Source organism: Protopterus annectens, chromosome 8.part1 (assembly GCF_019279795.1).
Source record: "Protopterus annectens isolate FY-2018-M chromosome 8.part1, PAN1.0, whole genome shotgun sequence".
Lineage (NCBI taxonomy): Eukaryota > Metazoa > Chordata > Ceratodontiformes > Protopteridae > Protopterus > Protopterus annectens.
Window position 1 is genome coordinate 350,906,864 of NC_056742.1, and position 21,700 is coordinate 350,928,563.

Sequence of the window (21,700 nt, forward strand, 5' to 3'; positions counted from 1 at the left end):
TCTAATAGCTTTTTTGGACTCCCACCTAAGTATCTTTGAGCATAAATAAATTTAAAAGCCATTTTCTGGAAAGTAACCCATTTTAATTTAGAACGATCAATCCAATTTTGTATTATATAAAGTTTTAGTAATGAGCAAATAAAAATGATAACATGAATATCAACTTTTGAAAGATGAATCAATGGAATATGTAGAATAGCAAATTCCCACGTCAACGTGGATTTTGATATCCCATTTTCTGCAGTCTGACTTTCAAAGATGTCCACAATCTGTGAGAAAAATGACAATACCATAGAATATGAAGGAGGTCTGCTTGGGGATGAGAACAGCATGAACACGAAGGGGACTTATTTGGGTTAAATTTGTTTAATTTGATTGGGGTAAAGTAGGCATCATTATTAATCATTAATTGTGTGTATGCTAATTTTTTAAAAGGGATAAATTCCTTAGTGTGTCTAATAGCCAGGACTTTCTGAGATTCTGACAATTGGGAATTATAATTCAACCAAACATTGGATAAAAGACAGTTGTGGTCCATCATTAAAGAATTAATTAATTTATATGAGTTTGAGAGCATTTTATCAGATGATGAAAGTATTTTGATAATCGTGTTAAGGTTTTTCAATTGTGAGTCTATGGGGACCAGACATACAAATTTGTTTTTAATTATTGCTCTTAGTTGTGTAAGAATTGGTGAGTAATTCCAGTTTACTTTCAATAACTTACGCCAGTCAGATAAAGGCAAGTCAAGATATTTCAAAACATCTCCTACTTTTAGATTTTTAATTAAAGGATAGTTTGTTAAGTTCAAAAGTTTATTGTCCAATAATATATTTGGGTTTAGATGAATTGGCTAAACATGGTGCGAGATCTTTTCTAGTTTACACATTTTGAGTAAGGTTTGGAAATCTCTAATCTTTTGTTTAAATACTGTAGATATATTTTTAATAAATAAACTATCCAGAGAGATAAAGGAATAGCTTCAGGATTTAAATTATTAGAAATGACATAATTATACCATAATTTTATCCATAAAGATTGATTTGGATAAGAAGTGTTATTGAATTTAGAGATAGTAAGAAGTTTATTGGATGAGACAATCAAATAATAGAGATAAAGATTAGGTAAACCCAAACCTCCCTTGTCCTTCGAAAATGCCAATCTAGAATAAGAAATTCTAACAGATTTAGGGAACCATATGAATTTTGCCAAAACTTTATTTACAGACTCAAAAAATTTTTTTGAAATTATCTGATCAGATGATGAGAATTGGTAAAGAAATTTAGGCAGAATATTCATTTTAATAATGGCCACCCTTGAGAGAAATGAAAGGTTTAGATGCTTCCATCTGTCCATATCAGACAATATAGAGTTCCATAATTTATTAATATTATTTTGAAAGGAAGATTTATTATTGTGTTCTAAATTGATTCCTAAATATTTTATATTATAAGTAAACTGAAAATGATCGTCTGGAAACAAAAAAGATTTGTGTGCTAAATGATTTAAGGGAAAAATATGAGTCTTTGTAGAATTTAAAAGATAGTTCGAAACCAAAGAAAAATAATCAATAGAATTCATTATTTTCTGTAATCAGATAATGGAGTTTGAAAGTAGATTACTAAATCATCCAAAAAGCAGAGAAATGAATATTAGTATTAAGAATTCTAGGGATGTTATGAAAAGTATTTTGAGTGATAAACAATAGCAAAGGTTCTAAATAAATGTTGAAAAGAAAAGGGGACAATGGACAACCCTGTCTTGTTCCTTTAGTGATCTTTATCGGAGCAGAAAATTGACCATTAATGTATAGTCTAGTAAACATATTCTTGTATAAAACTTTTAAAAATTTATAAAGAATAAGGGAATATTAAAACATAACATAGTTTGAAATAGAAAGTTCCAACATACTCTGTCAAAGGCATTTGATGCATCTATAATCAAAGCATATATAGGGTTTGGATTTTTCTTAATGAGATGAAGTATAGTCTCTAAAGATAGAGTATTATCCCAAGCATGTCTCTGAGACATAAAACCTGATTGATCTGACGAGATAATTGAGGGTAAAATCCGTTTCAATCTGTTAGCCAGAATAGATGACAGAATCTTAATATCCACGTTAATTAAAGAAATGGGTCTATAATTTACTGGGTCAGATTTATCTTTATTATTTTTTAGAATTAGAATGGTTTTGGATGTGTTCCAATGAATATCTGAGATATCATTAACTCTTATATGATTGTAAACTTTAAATAGAAAGGGAAGAACTACCAATTTGAAAGTTTTGAAAAATTCTGGAGTAAAACCATCAGGTCCCGGAGATTTACAAAATTTAAGATTATCTATTGAATCCGAGATTTCTTGTACCGATATAGGGGTAGAAAGTAGTTTTTGCTGATTATCATTAAGTTTAGGGAACTGCAAAGAGTCTAAAAAGAGTTTTGAGTGATTATCTTTAACAGAATTAGAAGAACCTGAATATAACTCAGTGTAAAGAGAGGTGAAAAGTTGAATAATCTCTTCATCAGTATTATATAATCTGTTATTATAAGATAAAGATGTAATATTTGGATTTCTGAAGTTAACTTTAATAATTCTCACTAACAATTTAGATGGAACCTGGGCCCACTCTGAATATGAAGCAAGTAGCTTTTGTTCAGCTAAGGAGAGGTTATTTTGGTGAAGCAGAATTAAATCTTTCTGACAATCAAAAATTTGTTTTTCTAAAGTAGCATCATAGTTCAGACTAAGATGATTTTCCAACGAAGAAATTCTTGATTTTAAGAATTCCTCTTTCTTAAACTATTGTTTTTGAAAAAGCAGCTTTACTAATAAATAAACCTCTTAATCTTGCTTTACATGCAGCCCATTGTATGTCATAAGGAATGTTAGATGATGCAAGACTATTCACCATTTCATTTAGGATTTCTGAAGCTTGTTTGCAAATATCTTCATTTGACAATAAGTTATTATTTAAGGTCCACTTATGAAACATACTTTTATTTTGATATTGGGTTTTATGTTCAATTTTAGTGAAATTCTTGAGTGATCCGAAAAGAATCTGGGGTCTGTAGTAAAGTCCACAATATATTTTGAAATATAATCTGAAATTAGAAAGAAGTCTAATCTGGACCACGAATGATAGCACTTAGAATAATAAGTATATATATCATTCTTGTTTATACTTTTAACAGTCGGAGGGATCTATTAAATTATATTCTGTCATCAAATCATTTATAGCCAGAGTAGATTGAAGATTATAGGTGACAGTGGAGCGGAACGATCAATTACAGGGTTTATAACTGCATTCCAGTCACCACCCACTATAATATGATGATCCTTATAGGATGCAAGAATATTGTAAATTTTAAAATGAACAAATGTTGTGAATTACATGGGCCATATAGATTTAAAATTAATAAGGGTTTGTCCAAACCAGCAATAGAAGCGGTAAATAAGCACCACCTCCCTCATCATCAAATTTCTCATCAATAATATTCCCAATGAATTTTTGTTTAATGATTATAGCTACACCTCTGGAGTTAGATGAGTCACCTGAAGCTATAATCTTTTTGATCCATTTTTTAACTCTTTATTCCAATCAATACATGAAATATGGGTCTCTTGAATAAAACAAATGTTAGCCTGTGATTTAAAGATCATATGAAATAATAGTGACTTTTTCGCTTTATCTTGAATGCCTCTAACATTCCAAGAATCTAAAATTATGTCAACAGGCATATTCTACAAGTATAATCATTATTGATGCTATAAAAGTGAACTCAAGGTGCAAATCCAACACAACATTAAAAAGAAGAAGAAAAAATAAAAGAAAAACAGTCTTTAAGTATTCAAGCAAGTCATCAAATAACATTTGTTGAAAAAAAAAGAAAAAAGTTTTTTTAAGAACCATGAAATGTATAATAATAACCTTTATCCTAACCCTAGTGCCTACCCACCAATCCCCCTGTGATAAAGGAAGAGCAGAAGAACATAAAAAAACATTGTAATTATAGATAATAATAACCTCAAGTTAGAATACAAATTACTCAAAGGAAGCCTAACATAACATAAAGTCTGAGTAATACTACTAAAAATATATACAAAATTAACTAATTTCAAGACGTCCAACATGCTTAATCCCTACTTCTGATACTAATCTAAAGCTCCTATCCTTAAATTGAAATTTATAGTGATTAACTGTATTTCCTCAAGTATTTCAAGAGAAAGAGAAACAAGTAAATAATAAATAAATCACACTCTGCTTAACTAGAACACTCTATCATAAGAAGTAATACAATTAAAACTGAAAGATATGTAAGATAACATATATAAGTATAACAAAACCAACAGGTAACATTATAATATAAGTAAATAAGCATAGCATTACTGAACTAAAGATAATAGTCATGCACTATCTACTGAACCTTCTTTAGTATTTTAGTGATAATTTCATTAATCAACATGACCATTAGTATGATAAAAGCACTAATACCTGTAGAATAAGTATTTAGTTATAGTTCAAATAAAGCAAAAAACAACTACCAAGCAACCATATCTCAAAATGAAAAACAATTCAGTCTGGAGATGCATCTATTAACTAGATAATAGTAGTACAGGAACTATTCAAAATGAAATATTATAAGCTGTAAGGTTTTAACACTAGTTAATATACATGAATAAAGTATAATTATATTATTAAATAGTAACTTAAACAGTATCATATATATTGAACTGAATGTACAACAATGTGCATACATATAATTTTAAATCTACTTTTTGAATATTTTACTAATGACTCTGTTAGGTTATGTAGCCATACTATTCTTCTAAGCTATAGATGTAACATAGCAAAACAGCATGAAAAGACAAGGCTTTTAAAGTAAACATTTTGAACATCTAATTAAAACAGAAACAAGCAAGCTAAATGCAGTAAATCTAAGGGCTTAAATATATACAGGTAGATTCAGCTAATCATATTAAAGATAGTTATTTCAAACCTTTCAAATAAGTAAAGGCTTTCTTAAACATAAACTACTAATCATAAATATCACATCCAGCCTCTGAGAAGAGAGAGAGCAGAGAATAGAAAGAACATGAAACTTTCATATGAACAGGTATACTTTGTAACATTTGTCAAATTAAACACTTCAGTATAATATAAAATATTGTATGAAAAAAATTCTGAATAGGAAAATATGTTCATTTCTTTACACATCCTTTAGAATTTTAATATATAAAACTAACCTGTTCATTTGTTTCCAGAAACATTTTCACTCTGCTTTATGAAAGTAGCAGCTTGCTTTGAAGTCATGCAGACACACTAAAAGTCACTGAATATATTATGTGACATGAATCTGTTTAAACTTAAAAGCAACCTTCATTTATGAAGAGAAAACACTTTAAATAATAGCCAGATCTATTAAAAAGTTAGTGCTATTGAATACTTGTTGAAAACAAGCAGACTTGTGTATTTGAAACTGTCCTTCTTTCCTCACAAATGATGACATCACCATCCATCAGAGAGACTGTAGTGTGCGCATGTTCATGCAGAGCATCAGCTGGAACTCTGAGGGGAAGATTTTCTTGCTAGAATGTTGAGATGGAATGTTTTTCCCTCCAAAACTCATTTAGCTTACACAGAAGGCTGTAACTCAAAAGCTTGTAATAAAATTAACATATTATCTATTTACACAGCAAGCATATGTGAGAGAAAGAGAAAAAAGTAAATACAGCAATTTAAATGCTTCTATTAATCTACACAAATCTAACAAGCATATATCCTGTCACTGCACACTGTCACACCAAATCTATCATGTGTAAATTACATGACAAGTTCTTAAGCTAATATAATTATGTCACACCAGAATTACAAATCATGTAACACAAATACTGTCAGAGTAAAGAAATGAAAAAATCAAACCTTATTGTAGTTCTTTAACAGTAGAATATTAAGATACAGTGTCAGGAAGCTTTTTAAATGTTTTAAGAAAAATGTCTTTTGCATCTTTAGGATCTGAACATACAAATCTTTTGTCATTAGCTGTGAAAGACAAGGTATTAGGATAAGCCATTCGAAATCTAATCCCTCTTTTTATCAAGTCAGCACAATAGGGGGCTAGTTTTTTCTATTTAATTTGATCTGTGCAGGAAGATCTTGGGAAAATGATAGTTTGTGAGACTTCCATATGAATTGTTTCTTTGTTTTAGCAGTTTCTAGGATCTGGAAAGTGTCTTGAAAGTTTAGTAACTTAGTATAAATTAACCTTGGTGTAGAAGAATCTTGCTTTGTACGCAGTGCTCTGTGTGCTCTCTCTACAATTATAGATTTTGAAGAAGCTTCACAATTTAACAGTGTTTCAAAGATATTTTTAGTCACAGATAACAAGTTTTTATTGTCATAAGATTCAGGTAAACCACGAATAATGATGTTATTTCTTCGACTCCTGGCTTCCAGATCCAATATTTTAGCTTGTAAATCTGAAATAGTTTTATCTCTAGATTTAAAGTCACTTTCCAATAAGTCTGTTTTAACTTCCAAAGCTAAGATTTTATTTTCAATAGTAACAATACTATCGTTTATTTGCTTTAAAGATTTACTAAAGTCTGCAAACTGTTCTGAAAAGTTTTGTATAGCACTTTGGATTGGTTTTAATGCTATTTTTAGTTCTTCTAAAAGGAAATTTGAGCCATTTAAATCTTTATTACTTACATTAATAGTTTCTGTAGGTTGTCTAGATGATTTCAGTCTTTTTGAACCTGAATCTTTTTCAGGAGAGAGCATTGAAGTATATTTGGCCTTTGTAGGCTGAGTCTCCATGGAGTCAGATTTTGTAGCCATGCCCAGAAATGGAATGCAGTCAACAGGATACCAGGAACCAGGAACAGACTGGAGCAGTAGGAGTCCCAGCAGCAGAGAGACCAAGAATGTTCTGAGGTAAAATAAATCCCAGGATAATAAGTCCAGAAGAAAAAATAATCCAAATGCGTAGAAAAAGATTTATAAAATCTTTTAGTATAAAAACTTGAGGAAAAAGGTTGATATAAAGTTGTAAAAAAAAACAAAAGTTAAATAGCTGTGAGGAGCTCAGAGAGTAAGGACTAGACTAGTCGGCGGCCATCTTGGAATCATAGTTACTCGATTTTTGAACAAAATAAAAGAAATGCTTCACAACAATAAACTACTAAAAAAACTTGCTAAAATGACTTTCAAATAAACAACATGTGCAAAAACAGTGTAAAAAACTATACATAAAACAATACTATTACACAACTGTACTGCTTTTTACCATTGGCAATATTGCATCGGTGTGTAATGATTTAAAACACTATTGATGCATTAACTACTTCCTTGCTAATAAAGGTTTGATAGATATGTAATCGTCAAGTCCCGGTGGGGTAGAAGCATCAGTGTATAATTGCCACCAAATTTCTTTGTAAACCAAGGTGGCCTTATAATTACCACCGCTAGGGTCTATTGCTATATTTCCCAGGATGGCAAATCTAAAACTGTGCGTGCCCCCACACTTCTCTATATGTCTGTAAAGGGCATTATTTGCATCCTTTCTCCTGATACTATATAGGTGATCATAAATAGGTTTTTTAAAACTTCTTTCAGTTTTCCATATATAGTATCCTGAACACATCACACATTTTGCCAAATATATAACAAATGTAGAATTATAGTTGCCTTGTTTAAACCTAATCCTAGTTTTATTAATGTTATTTAAAATAATCCCTTCATCTTCATTTATCACCTGACATTGATTGCAGCATCCACATTTCTTGGTGTGCTTCATGCAACAATCTGTGTTACTCTTTATTGTCCCTCGTTCCAAATACATCTTGATGTTACAATCCATTTTATACACAAATAAAGGCTTGTGACCTATAATTTTCACAATATCTTGATCAATCATCATGACATTCCAATTACTAGTCAAGATGTTTATAACTTTATTAGTGTATGGTCCATATTCCAGAGTACATGCTCTGTTAAAAGCAGTATTAATGGAACTCACCAGTTCCACTCCTTTAAATGTGCCTTTGTTCCTGTTACCTCCTAACAGTGGGGTATATTTATGTCCCCATTCCTTGATGACATGATTCCTCACATCTTTCATCATATTCATTCAATATCCCCTTTCTTTGAACAATTCAGTAATACAATCCATTTCTTCTATCATCTCTGCGCATTCTGATGTCATTCTTATTGCTCTGCTACATTGTCCTTTGTATATATTGTACAACAATTTTTTTGGGTGATTGCTAGTGTATTCCAAATAACTGTTGGAAAATGTGCTTTTCTATAAATATGAGACTTAAAACCTTTGTCTCCATTGGATATGTGTGTCCAAATACGCTATACCTTCACTGCTACTGGAAGAAGTAAATCTCAGATACTCACTACTATGGTTCAAATAATCAAAAAAACTGCTCAAAAGTACCTGACTTCCATCCCATAGGATATATATATCATCCAAGTACCGGGAGTAATATCTAACATATTTGAAGTAACCACTTTTGAAAACTACTAACTCTTCCCAGTCTAGCATGACCAGATTGGCTTATATGGGGGCACATGCTGCCCCCATAGCTACTCCCCTAGTTTGTCTAAAGTGTTCACCCTCATAAAATATGTAATTATGATCTAATACTATGGACATGAGTTCCAGAATCAGGCATACCCTGTCCCATTCTAAATTAGTGTATTTTTTAATACTGTTGCTAAATGCTTCCATACCTTTCTCTTTGGGAATGCATGAAAACAATTCCACCACATCAATGGTGACATACAATAATCCTTCTTTCCATAAGTCAATGGGATAGTTCTTTACAAAATCCCACAAATCCTTAACCATATGAGGAATTTTCTCATGCATATGTTTTAACATAGTGTCCACTGCTACTCCCAATGGAAATGTTTTGTAATTGCTACCTGAAATTATGGGACGAAAGGGTGGGTTGCTAACATTTTTATGCACCTTTGGGATCACCACCAAAGTAGCCAATTTAGGATGTTCTACTTTCAAAAACTTATAAGTGTCTACTGTAATTCTGTTATCTATATTCCTCAACATACGTATCTATACATCTGTGTGCTATGCTTATTTCATTAATAGACACAGTTTCAATTGCCTGATAGGTGTAAAATCTCATGCATTTTTGTGGTATACTCTAAGGTGTCATAGATTACCACACCTCCTCCCTTATCAGGTTTAATTACCCGAATACTGTTGTCTTCTCTCAGATCCTTAAGAGTTCTAATCTCTTCCATAGTTAAGTTGTTTTTTTAATTTTTTACCTTTTAACTTGTTCTGAAGTTTGTAAATCTGCTTAGTTATCAATTTGTCATATACCAGTATATTAGGGTGCATCGGAGGGACATAACAGCTTTTCTTTTTAAGTAAACCTATACCACTTTCTCTTTGTACTGCAATGTGATCACTATCCTTATACATAATAGCTAAATTAATTTTTCTAATAAATAATTTGATCTCACTTAAACAGTCAACCAACCAAAAGCAAGCGGTAGGAATATACTTCATACCTTTAGATAATAAATCAAAGTGTGCTTTTCCTAATGTAAGATCTGTGTAATTATATATGTTAAAGTTGTTGTAACTATATATAATACCATCTTTGATAATACCCTGACCATTTCTTGACTGACAGTTGTCATTAGTCATATCTACAGTCTCCTCTACCAATACCTCAATTCTCCCTTCCCCCCGGTGATGTTCTTGTGTCTGCTTTATGGTTGATATGGGTAGGTTTTCCTCCACTTCCCTTCCTTCTTCCAGTCTATGTGTTGTTCCTGTTTCCAACCTCTTTGAAAATTAAATCTATTGTCTTGATAATAAGTGTCTACTACCTCATATAAGGAATTTCTGTCTCTGTTGTTACTCCTGACATTAAAGGGCTTGTGTTTATTGTCCATTTCTCCTTTGTTATCATCCCACTGATATACAGAGCCATTACTATACTGTTCCATGTCTCTTTTTATCTTTTTACATTTCTTATTATAAACTTTTAGTGCTTTCTTGTCAGCCAAATCAAATTGCTTGGCATACAATTTCTCCCATTGGGAGAACAATAAATCATTAACAATCATCTCATTTAGCCGTTCCACTTCATTCAAATACATACATAACTTTTCATCATTAAATTTGATCAGTAACTGCATGTACTGTAAACCACATTGATCAAAAAATTTATTGAATTCACACTTAGTTTTGTTAGTGATAACCACTCCCATAGGGTACTTAAAAAAGTGCAGTCCCATGGGAACAATTTTAGAATTTATACACTTGTTCAAGTATGCATTGTCTAATTTTAAACCATTTTTCAAATTCAGCTTTTTCCCCAATGCATAAATATAATCCCTTAATGTTCCCTCAGGTGTAGCAGATTTAGATTGCTCATTGACATAATCATAATTCACTTGGTCAAACTCACAACTGTTATCAAGAAATTTCCTTAAATACACATCTTTGTGTCCCCTGTAACCTTTCCCATTGACTTTTGCACCATAATTGGCACTAGGTTTGACAGTACCTTTGTCCATAGTTTCTTTAGTTGTCACATTAAAATAGGTTTTGAGCAGCTGCGTTCTCTTGGGCTTGGTGCCCGTACGTCTGGCCTCTTCATCCAATTCCCCGAATGAAAAATCGAACGTAAAGTCCGAAATACCTAATTTACAGCTGTTGCGAGGCTCCGACTGAGCTTGGGTAGCAGGTAAATCAATACCCGCTCCACCTCTGCCTCCATTGCCCTGTCCATTGGGAATCTCCAGTGAGGACATCATTGTCGGGTCCTTGCTGGGCTTGGGTACACCCTGACTGTTGCCTGCATCAAATGAAAGTGCGTGTCTGAAATCCGCTTTATTGTTAGACAATGGCAACCCATTTCTGATAACATTGGAATTGTTAAAGATGTCATCCTTCCTCTTGCCTGTTGCGTTGACTCCCGCCTGTGTAAACAGTTCGATTAATTTGCTCACATCACCCCTGAGTGTAGAAACTTATGCCTGAAGTTTCAATACGTCTTCTCTCCCGATGGGTGAAGGTACAGGTGAATCATCACTATTGGAATCCATGGCATTTGACTACAGAACCAAGAAAGTGTTCTGTTGACTTAATACTGATAAATTACAAGTTGCAAGAACGCTGAGTCCATGGACCCCTGAGATGATGAAATCACACCAATTGGAACCTCCAACAAATGCAAACCAGCAAATAAGTTGGCTAAAAAATCTCCATTTAATACTTATTGTTGAGTGCTTTCACCCACATGAATATGGGCTTCATTAGAACATCACAATACAAATCTTTTACAGTTTAAATACTACTTTTGGCACCAAAACTCAATAATACGTGCTTTAAAGTGATATTTGCACCAAAATTACATTAAAAAATATATACTATTAAATTCCTAATGCATGAATGCTTAAAATGTTATAAAATATATTCATCATACATTTGAAATAATATGCTTCAAATGTACCCTAAAACTACTTTCTACATAATTACTAATTGTTCACTACATTGAACCCAGATCCTTATGCAAATTTATCATTAACTCCATAGTTACTTGACTGTTAAAACTCCCTTATCAACCTCAACAAAAGGTTGAGATCCCTCATCAAATCCTCTAAAGCTAGCTATGAAAACAGAATTGCAGCAGATAGTAAATACAACCACAGGACCTTCTATAGTTATGTAAAGAATCTCCATAGCAATACCCAGATTTGCTCTGAGCTACTGCACAATGGTACCTCCTATACTGAGCCAACAGATATTGGCAATATACTGGCTAACAGATCAGTGCCAACTTTACTCCTGTCTCCCCCACCAAAGGACCAACCACAATACCAGTAGATTACCAGGCATCCAGTATTACTGCTGCACAAATTAAAACAGCACTGTCCAAGGCCAAGAATACAGCTTCTATGGGACCCGACAGTATCCCTGGCTGTGTTCTACATGAACTTCAGAGTGAACTGGCATCTCACCTGTGTGCCCTGTTCAATCCAATCACAGCCTCACCTCTGGTTTTGTCCCTACCGAATGGCGCATGGCTACAGTCATCTCTCTCCACAAAGGAGGAGTGACTACAGACCCTGGGAACTATCACCCCATTAGCCTGATGAGTCTGATATGCAAAGCTATGGAACGCATCATCATGAACCTAATAAACAAGGATATAGGGAATATCCAAACTCTGGATGGGAAATAAAAAATTCACCCCGGGGATCACTCCAGTGGCTCTACTCGACAGAGGCACTGGGAACTAAGATCGGGTGGCATAATGCCAGTGTAATCCTATGGGCTAGGCTTGTAAAGACCCCAGGGCCATTAGCCTAGTACACACCTATGAACGTATATATGTGTATATATATATATATATATATATATATATATATATATATATATATATATATATATATATATATATATATATATATATATATATATATATATATATATATATATATACACACTCACACACACACACACACACACACACACACACACACACACACACACACACACACACATCTATGTGTATGTGTGTGTGTGTACGCACACACACACACATATATGTGTATGTGTGCATGTGTATATATACATATATATATATACATACATGAATTATGTTTTTATTTTGTTTTTAGTTTTATTTTAAATATTGTATGAGCTGATGTTCTTCTTGGTGCATGTGTCTTAACGTGCCAATGTTCACTTTGTTAACCTTCTGTGGTTGCAGTTTAGAAGGCCAACATATAGGTTACTTGTTGAATGTGAGTGCAGCCATATATATAACACTTGCTCATACTGGTCATGGACTGCATTAGCAAACAGGTTGGAGGGGACAGGTTGACAAAGTTACTGTATGCAGGTGATGTAGCATGAGAGGCAGACTCTGAAGTAGAACCTCAGAAAAGGTAGGGGGATGGAATGTAAATCTCAAGGTACATGGCATGAAACTGAGTAAAGATAATGCAGTTGTAATTGCAGGAAATGGTGGAAATTAGAAAATCCTGAGAATTGAGATAGAATGGAAAATAGCAGAACAGTGCAACAGCTTCAAGTACCTGGGAGGGGTGGTTGGGAAGAAGGGAAATCTGAATGAAGAGGTCAAAGTTAGAATTAGTGTGTATGAAGGAAAATGTAAGAGAAGCTGAAGAGTAAGGTGTACAAACAGTGTTATGACCAGTACTACTGTATAATGGTACAGAAACCTGGCAATAAATGCAGAGCAGTTGAGGAAGCTAGCGGGGGTGGAGATGAAGTTGATAAAGTTGTAGAATGTATTTTAAGAACAAGTCAACATGGGAATGCAGAAAGGTGATTTTGCCAGTAGGGATGACTGCAAGTAGGGGTACAGAAAATAGGTAGAAGGGGTCCAGAATTTACTGGAGAAAAGGAAATATAGTGTAATAAGGTTCTAGCAGAAGTTTGCACTGAGTATTAGAGATTGCCTTCCCTATCAGAGTATAGGCAAAGAGAAAGGAACAGGGGAGTCCTAAGTGAATGACCAGCTCTTGTATAGTTCCTAGACAAGTCTAGAGCATACGCTGTCATTAAATAGGGATGCGTTGTGGGGCGTATAAAGTACTGCCTGATAGCTATAAGAATCAATCAGAGGAGGTTAGAAAGAACTGTGAAAGGAGACTGCAAAAGCAGTTTACAAGGGAACAATAGAAGAGGGAACAATAGAAGGACATATGTATGGCTCCTAAGTATGTAACAATGTCCTGAAGGTGGGAACAATAGAAGAGGGAACAATAGAAGGACATATGTATGGCTCCTAAGTATGTAACAATGTCCTGAAGGTGGGAACAATAGAAGAGGGAACAATAGAAGGACATATGTATGGCTCCTAAGTATGTAACAATGTCCAGAAGGTTTAGGATTTTTCCTTGGAAACATTTGCACAGGTATTTTTATACCCCAAACAAATGTCAAATAATTTTACCTCAGGTAAATAGCATATGTTAGAGATGTGAGGTGGAAAGATTGAGAGAGGTAACTGGGAACATGTCTGGGGGATTATAATGAGTTGGCAGATTTTAGAACTTCCCTTGAAAATACTCTGAATAAAATACTGGGGGAGCAAATGGCTTTAACTAATAAATGATTATTTTGATATGGCACACATGATCTGAATTGTCTGGACATAGAAAGGCCTTAAGTTTAATGCTATTTTCTGCCAAAAAAAGCAGTTACTAGAAAATGGAAATCAGAATCTAAACTGGCTGTACTTGAAATACTGAGTATTGTTAAACAGATAATATAATGGAAATGGGATCTTTAAAAAAAGTGAAGGAGCAAATTACATAGAAATAAATGGATTTTGTGGGAGCAATACTTGCATAACGTTTAGGAGGAGGAAGAGTGAGGTTTAAGGAAAGGTAGGGACTGAGCAATTTATGTAATGAAGTCAATGATAGTTATTATAAAGAAATATATATATAATTATAATGCATGAAATATGTTAATATGGCTTGCTTTGTTTTCTATTAATATTTGCATGCCTATGTATTAAGTGATAACTTAATAAAGGTGTTTAAAAACATAGAATGCACAAATGACTGAATGCACATTTATGACAATCTAAGAATGCTAAATAAAATTTCATATACTCATATATATCATAAAGTTTCATATACTCATATATATCATATATTCAAAAAAAAAAAAAACTGTAAGCCTCTTTCCTACCTTTACATAATCACAACAATGAGGCTGAAAATAGTCTCTGCTAGGTTAGCAACCAAAGCGTGAATGGACTCGGAACAAGGAATGGAAAAACACAATTTATTGAAGTACTCTGTACAACGTGGTAAGCGCTTTCATCTGCAAAGCAAACTTCTTCAGACCACTAAACATCAAAATAAGGAACATATTTAAAAACTTTTTTCTCTTTCCTACCTTTCCTGTAACTAGTGTTCCAGATACAGATTTGCTGTATCCAGGACTGTTTGTAAGCTTCTGAGCCCCCCAAGCCTTTCTGTGTTGGAGGGAAGCCTTCTAGCTTATCAGTGGGAGTGGTAAGCATTAGGTAACCTGTCTACCACATAAGGAGTGGTTCTGGCCCAGAATTTGTAATTATTGGCCGTTTGGGCAATCTTCCATCTCTCTCAACTTTCTGATTTGAAAGCCTGCATTTGCACTTGTTTCTGTCCTGTAACTTGTCTAGTGCAGATACAGATTCTTAGTTTTAGCACTTAGATTTGCTTATTCATACTCAGCACTTGTTCACAACTTGTAAGCACTAAATAAGCTACTAATTACTATAGCACTTAATCTTCCTCATTACCTAAAGGAAAACAGTTTTTGTACTTACTTTTCTCACTGGCGTTGAGAAAAACAGCTCTTGTACTCACTTTCCTCACTTATCTAGAGGAAAATGTTTTTTTATTCAGGCATGTCCAGGGGTCAGCTCCCAGTGTTCTCCCCTGTCTATCTGATGAATCTGGGCATCTTGAGGCAATGTAGAAATTGCCTCATGTACACAGACAACCCTCTCCTCCTACCACCCAACACTACAACCTGTGAGAGATGCACTTATCTAGGCAAACTGGAGGTAAAGCTCTCACCAAACAAGACTGAACTTGACAGTCATGAGGAGAAGGTAAACATTTGTACCACACCACACTCATCACATAGTCTCACTACGTCTACACCACCAAAATCCACACATAGAAACTCAAAAACATTCGCGGAGGCTCTCAATAATAATCTGCCTAAGCAACAGAGACCTCCAAAGCAGAAACACAAGCAACCTCCATCCCTCAACACAACCCAAATAACACATAGCCTACAGATTCAGTATGCCACTCAAACACAGCCAATAAGGCAAAACAACATACCCAAAACACTAGTCATAGGTGACTCTATAGTCAGGCACACTGATGTCCCACTCACCAGGCTAAACAAGGAGAAGGTTACTGTCAGCTGCCTGTCAGGTGCCAGGATCCGCCACATAACCCACGCACTCAGGTCACTCCAAAACAAGTACAAATATAACGCTGTCATTGTCCATTTGGTGTGAATGACCTGAGATGTATCTCCCTGGACTACATGAAAAGAGACATGGAAGAGCTCTGCGATCCTGTAGCCCAGGAAGGTATGACCCTAGCCCTGAGTAGCAGTCTGCCATCGCCCAGAATTATACCGCAGTACAAGGACAAAATTATTGATTTCAACAATTGGCTAAGCTTCTGGTGTCATTCAAAGGGGATCCAGTATCTGTCTGTTTGTGATAACATGGTCGACAGACCACAATGCTTTGCCACAGATGGCCTGCACCTGTCACCCCTAGGATTCTGGATACTGGCTAAGGCTCTTGCTGCCCCTATAGTGCCTTTTTTAGGCAGGGTTCAAGTAACAAATTCACCACCATAACAGGAACAGGCAAGCAAAAACTGAGGGTAATGCTACTCAATGCTAGAAGTCTAAATTTCAAAATGCACTCACTCGAGGCACTCCTTAAAATGGAGAACATCGATATCTGTGCAGTGACTGAGACCTGGTTCAAGGCTCCAGAGAGCACCCCTGCACTACCAGGCTATAACTCATACCACACTATCCGGCCATCTAACCTGGACCGAAACACTAAAGGTGGGGGTGTGTCCATATTCATTAAAGATATCCACACCTCCAGGCTAGTTGCTCAGCATAATGCATCCGAGGTTATCCAAGTGCAACTAACTCTTGGCAAAACTGCAATCCAAACTGTAGCTTGCTACAGATCCCCCACCATGCCCCAGGATTCCCACTCCTCTTTTCTTGATGTACTGGAAAATATTAGGGTTCAACCAAACACCCTAATAATGGGTGACTTCAACTACCCCACCATTAACTGGGAAAACTACTCATGTACTAACTCCTTAGCGCAACACTTTCTGGAATTCATAAACTCCAATGGCCGAGATCAACTTATCCACACCCCCACCAGGGGCAACAATATCCTAGACCTAGTCATTACCAACATGAGTGACCTGTCTTCCACACCTGAAGTCAACTCCTCGTTTGTCCGATCCGACCATAAGATAATCACCCTTGATATCCACATCCCACCCCCACCCCCCATTAAGGAAACCACAGTAAGAAATTTCTCCAAAGCCAACTTCATGCTTCTTAAGATAGAAGTAGTGAACTTCATGACACCCATGCACATGGACAATACAGTTACAACTGCTGAATCCTACACAAATGTGCTCTATAAGCACCTACATGAGTGCATGGATCGTGCTATCCCAAACAGAACCAAGATGCTATCCTCCAAAAAAAGGAAGCCAATCTGGTGGTCCCCTGCCATAAACAAACTGTACAACAGAAGGAAGAAACTGTTGCAAAAGAGAGTAAAATCCCATGAGTGGAGGAGCTCCCTGGTCAGCCTCAGTAAGAAGCTGAGATCCCTTATAAGATCCTCCAAAGCTAGCTACGAAAATAAAATTGCCACTAATTCCAAGGAAAACCACAAAGCATTCTATAGCTATGTCAAGAATCTCAATGGCGACACCCAGATCTGCTCTGAGTTACAGCACAAAGGCATGAAAATTACAGAACCAACTGATATTGCCAACATCCTGGCAGATAGGTTCAGTGCTAACTTTACCCCCCCCCCCTAAAGGGCCCATATCTATACAGGAAGAATGCAGAGTCCCTGTAATCACAACTATGCAGGTGAAAGCTGCACTCTCTAAAGCCAAAAACACAGCATCCATGAGACTGGACAACATCCCAGGCTGCGTTTTACATGAACTTCAGAATGAACTGGCTCCCCACTTAAGTACCATGCTCAATAATAGCCTCACATCAGGCTTTGTGCCCACTGAATGGTGCACAGCAACAGTTATCCCACTCCACAAAGGGGGAGCCACCACTGATCCCGGGAACTATAGACCTATTAGCCTGACAAGCCTGGTCTGCAAAGCCATGGAACGTATCATCATGGAACTCATAAACAAAGACATTGGTAACCTCCAAACTCTGGATCCCACCCAGTTCGGGTTTGTGAAAGGGAGATCATGCCTTCTGAACCTGATCGACTTCTTTGAGGCAGTCACCAAAGCCGTAGATGAGGGGAAAGTGTTTCACACAGCCTATCTTGACCTCGCCAAAGCTTTCAACACCATCCCCCATTCTGGAATTATAGCTAAACTCAATAAACTAGGCATAAATCCCTACGTCACAAGATGGGTTGCCAACTGGCTCACTGACAGAACCCACACTGTAAAAGTTGCAGACTCCAAATCTGACCTCAAACCAGTGACAAGTGGAGTACCACAGGGTTCCGTCCTGGGACTGCTGCTGTTTGGTATCTACTTCTCTGAAGTACAGGCTAACACAGAAGGCCTCTGGCTAATGAAGTTCACAGATGACTGCAAACTAGGAGCCATAGTCAAGTCCCCAAATGATGTGAACATTCTACAGAAGGGCCTCTCTGAGACAGATGCCTGGTGTCAGAGCCATGGCCTCAAGCTCAGTGCCAAAAAGTGCAGTGTCATCCCCTTTGGTAAAAACTCTGTACCCATGAACTACCACATAGGCAACAATCTACTTAACACCGAATGCGTGATAAGAGACCTTGGGACACAGGTGGACAGTAGTCTCTCCTTTGATAGTCACATCACCACACTAGTCAGGAAGTCCTTCTACGTGGCACACCTCATCATAAAAGGGTTCTCATCCAGGAAAAAAGAGGTCATCATTACCCTCTACTCATCACTCATTAGACCCATTATAGAGTACAACGCCCCTTTTGGAATGTACCTCACAAGACATCTGCAGCAGCTGGAAAGGCCACAGAAGTACCTCACAAAGAGGATTACTGGACACAAACAAATGCCCTTCACTGACCGCCTCAAAAAACTCCAGCTTTACTCTGTAGCATATCGCCTACTCAGAGGTGATCTCTGCCTAACATATAAAGCTATGTTAAACCCAGAGCTGTTAGACATGCTACACCTAAAGAAATCCCAATCCCTCAGAGCTACATGCTCTAGGGACCTAAACCTTGTCACCACAATAAACAGGACATGCTGGAGGGATAGATTCCTATCCCAGAGACTTCCCATACTCTGGAACAGGCTACCCATCTATGTCAAGCAAAGTTCTTCATTAGCACTCTTCAAGAAAAATCTTGATGAGTGGATGGGAAATAGGAAATACACCCCGGGGATCACTTCTGTGTGTCTGCTCGTCAGTGGCACAGGAAAATAACTTGCTTGGGTGGCATAAGCCAGGGAACCTTGTTGGCTAGGCTTGCGTAGGCCCTTGGGCCGATAGCCTAGTACCTACCTATGAACCTATGAACCTATATACTGTAGGTAAGTAGTAGTGTAGAGGTAAATAAATGTGTGAGTGTCTGAGGGTTTGGATTAAAATAAGGATTAGGGTCTCACAATCCATCCACCTCTTTGCATGGATAGATGTGTTACTGTTCAAGGTTGGTGTTGTGTGTGTTCTGTTTCCTTTTGTCTTTCGTAGTGATATGGTTAAGGAAAGGGTTTTCAATAATGTGATGTGTATGGTTAGGGTAAGGGGCAGGGGTAGTGGTAGGGTTACTGTTAGGGGCAGGAGGTAGAGTTAGAGGTAGTGTCTGAATTGGGGCAGGGGATAGAGATAGAGGTTGTGTTAGGGTTAGAGGCAGGGGGTAGTGTTAGAGGTAGGGTTAGGGTTACAGGCAGGGGCTAGAGGCAGAGGTAGGGTTTGGGTTAGGGGCAGGGGTAGAGATAGAGTCTGGGTTAGGGTTAGGGGCAGGGGGTAGGGGTAGAGACTGGTTTAGACTTAGGGGCAGGGGTAGAGGTAGGTTTAGGGTTAGGGGCAGGGGTAGAGGTAAAGGCTGGGTTAGAGTTAAGGGCAGGAGTAGAGGTAAAGGTAGGTTTAGGGGTAGAGATAGAGGCTGGGTTAGGATTAGGGGAGGGGCAGAGGTAGGGTTTGGATTAGGGGCAGGGAGTAGAGGTAGGGTTAGGGGCTGGGGTAGAAGTAGACTTAGGGTTACGGGCAGGGGGTAGAGGTAAAGACTGGATTAGGGTGACAGGCAGGGGATAGAGGTACAGGTAGGGTTAAGGTTAGGGGCAGGGGGTAGAGGTACAGGGAGTGTTAGGGTTAGGGGCAGGGGTAGAGGCAGAGGTAGGGTTAGGGGCAGGGGCAGAAATAGGGTTAGGGTTAAGGGCATGAGGCAGAGGTAGGGTTAGGATTAGGATAGGGTGGGGGCAGGGGTGGAGGGAGAGGTAGGGTTAGGGTTGGGGCAGGTGATAGAAGTAGAGGTAGGGTTAGGATTAGGGGCAGGGGGTAGAGGTAGAGGTAGGGTATGGTTAGGGTTAGGGGCAGGGGGTAGAGGTAGAGTTAGGGTTAGGGGTAGAGGTAGGATTCGGGTTAGGAACATGGGGTAGAGGTTGGGTTAGGGGCAGGGGGCAGAGGTAGAGGTAGGGTATGGTTAGGGTTAGGGGCAGGGGGTAGAGGCAGAGGTAGGGTTAGGGGCAGGGGCAGAAGTAGGGTTAGGGTTAAGGGCATGAGGCAGAGGTAGGGTTAGGATTAGGATAGGGTTGGGGCAGGGGTGGAGGGAGAGGTAGGGTTAGGGTTGGGGCAGGTGATAGAAGTAGAGGTAGGGTTAGGGTTAGGGGCAGGGGTAGAGGTAGGGTATGGTTAGGGTTAGGGGCAGGGGAAAGAGGTAGAGTTAGGGTTAGGGGTAGAGGTAGGATTCGGGTTAGGAGCATGGGGTAGAGGTTGGGTTAGGGGCAGGGGGCAGAGGTAGAGGTAGGGTATGGTTAAGGTTAGGGGCAGGGGGTAGAGGTAGAGTTAGGGTTAGGGGCAGGGGGTAGAGGTAGAGGTAGGGTTAGGATTAGCAAGGTGGCTGGAGTGAAGCCTTCCACTTCCCTAGCCCTAACCCTACACATCACACTACTAAAAATATTTCCCCTAACAATCCCAGAATGATGTTTGATCTCAGTTCTGTAGCTGGGAGTTGCTGATAAAGTGTCATTTCATAGGGAAAAATATTCATGGTTTCTGATTCAATATTTTTTGTAGTCACTGTTTTGTTCATTCATTCCTGTTTTTATATTTTGAAGATCAGTGTGTTTGTGTTTTCTGCATTTCATGCTATAATGTAGTATATATAAAAATATGTATATATATATATATATATATATATATATATATATATATATATATATATATATATATATATATAATATAGGAGATGTTAATAAGGTCAAATATAGTTAAAAGTCAACATCTGTTTTGCTGATAAAATATAGTCAGCTAAACAGATGGTTGATAGGTGTGTGAGGTCACTACATTACTGTAGTTGGGGAATATGCCCCTTTCCCAGTATTGTGTGAACTCGAAGTCAGAATAATAATTTAGCGGGGGATGCAGTCCCCCCACATCTGGAGTGGAGGAGGCCTAGGTCTCTGCAAAAAAGGATGTTTTTATGATTTTTTGTCATGTTGTAGCCTTGCATGTACTGAGGTCTTTGCTCAGTGCATGCATTGTGGTATGTTGACTTTTTTTTGTTGTTGACCATTTGTTACTGACATTAGGAAAGTTGATGTTTTGCTGCATCGCTATTTTTAATATCTCCTTGCTGCACAATAATGTCATACAACCACCAGCCACCACTTTTTGATGTTTTGCTGATTAGCTGTTTTGGGCTCAAGGCCTTTCAACATATCTATATA

At 37.1% G+C, this 21,700-nt stretch overlaps 1 protein-coding gene across 1 annotated transcript in view; it reads right to left on the minus strand.

Annotated features, from left to right (window-relative positions):
- The window catches only part of LOC122810347 (fatty acyl-CoA hydrolase precursor, medium chain-like), a 520,290-nt gene that overhangs the window by 6,156 nt on the left and 492,434 nt on the right, over positions 1-21,700 (minus strand). The window lies entirely within an intron of this gene.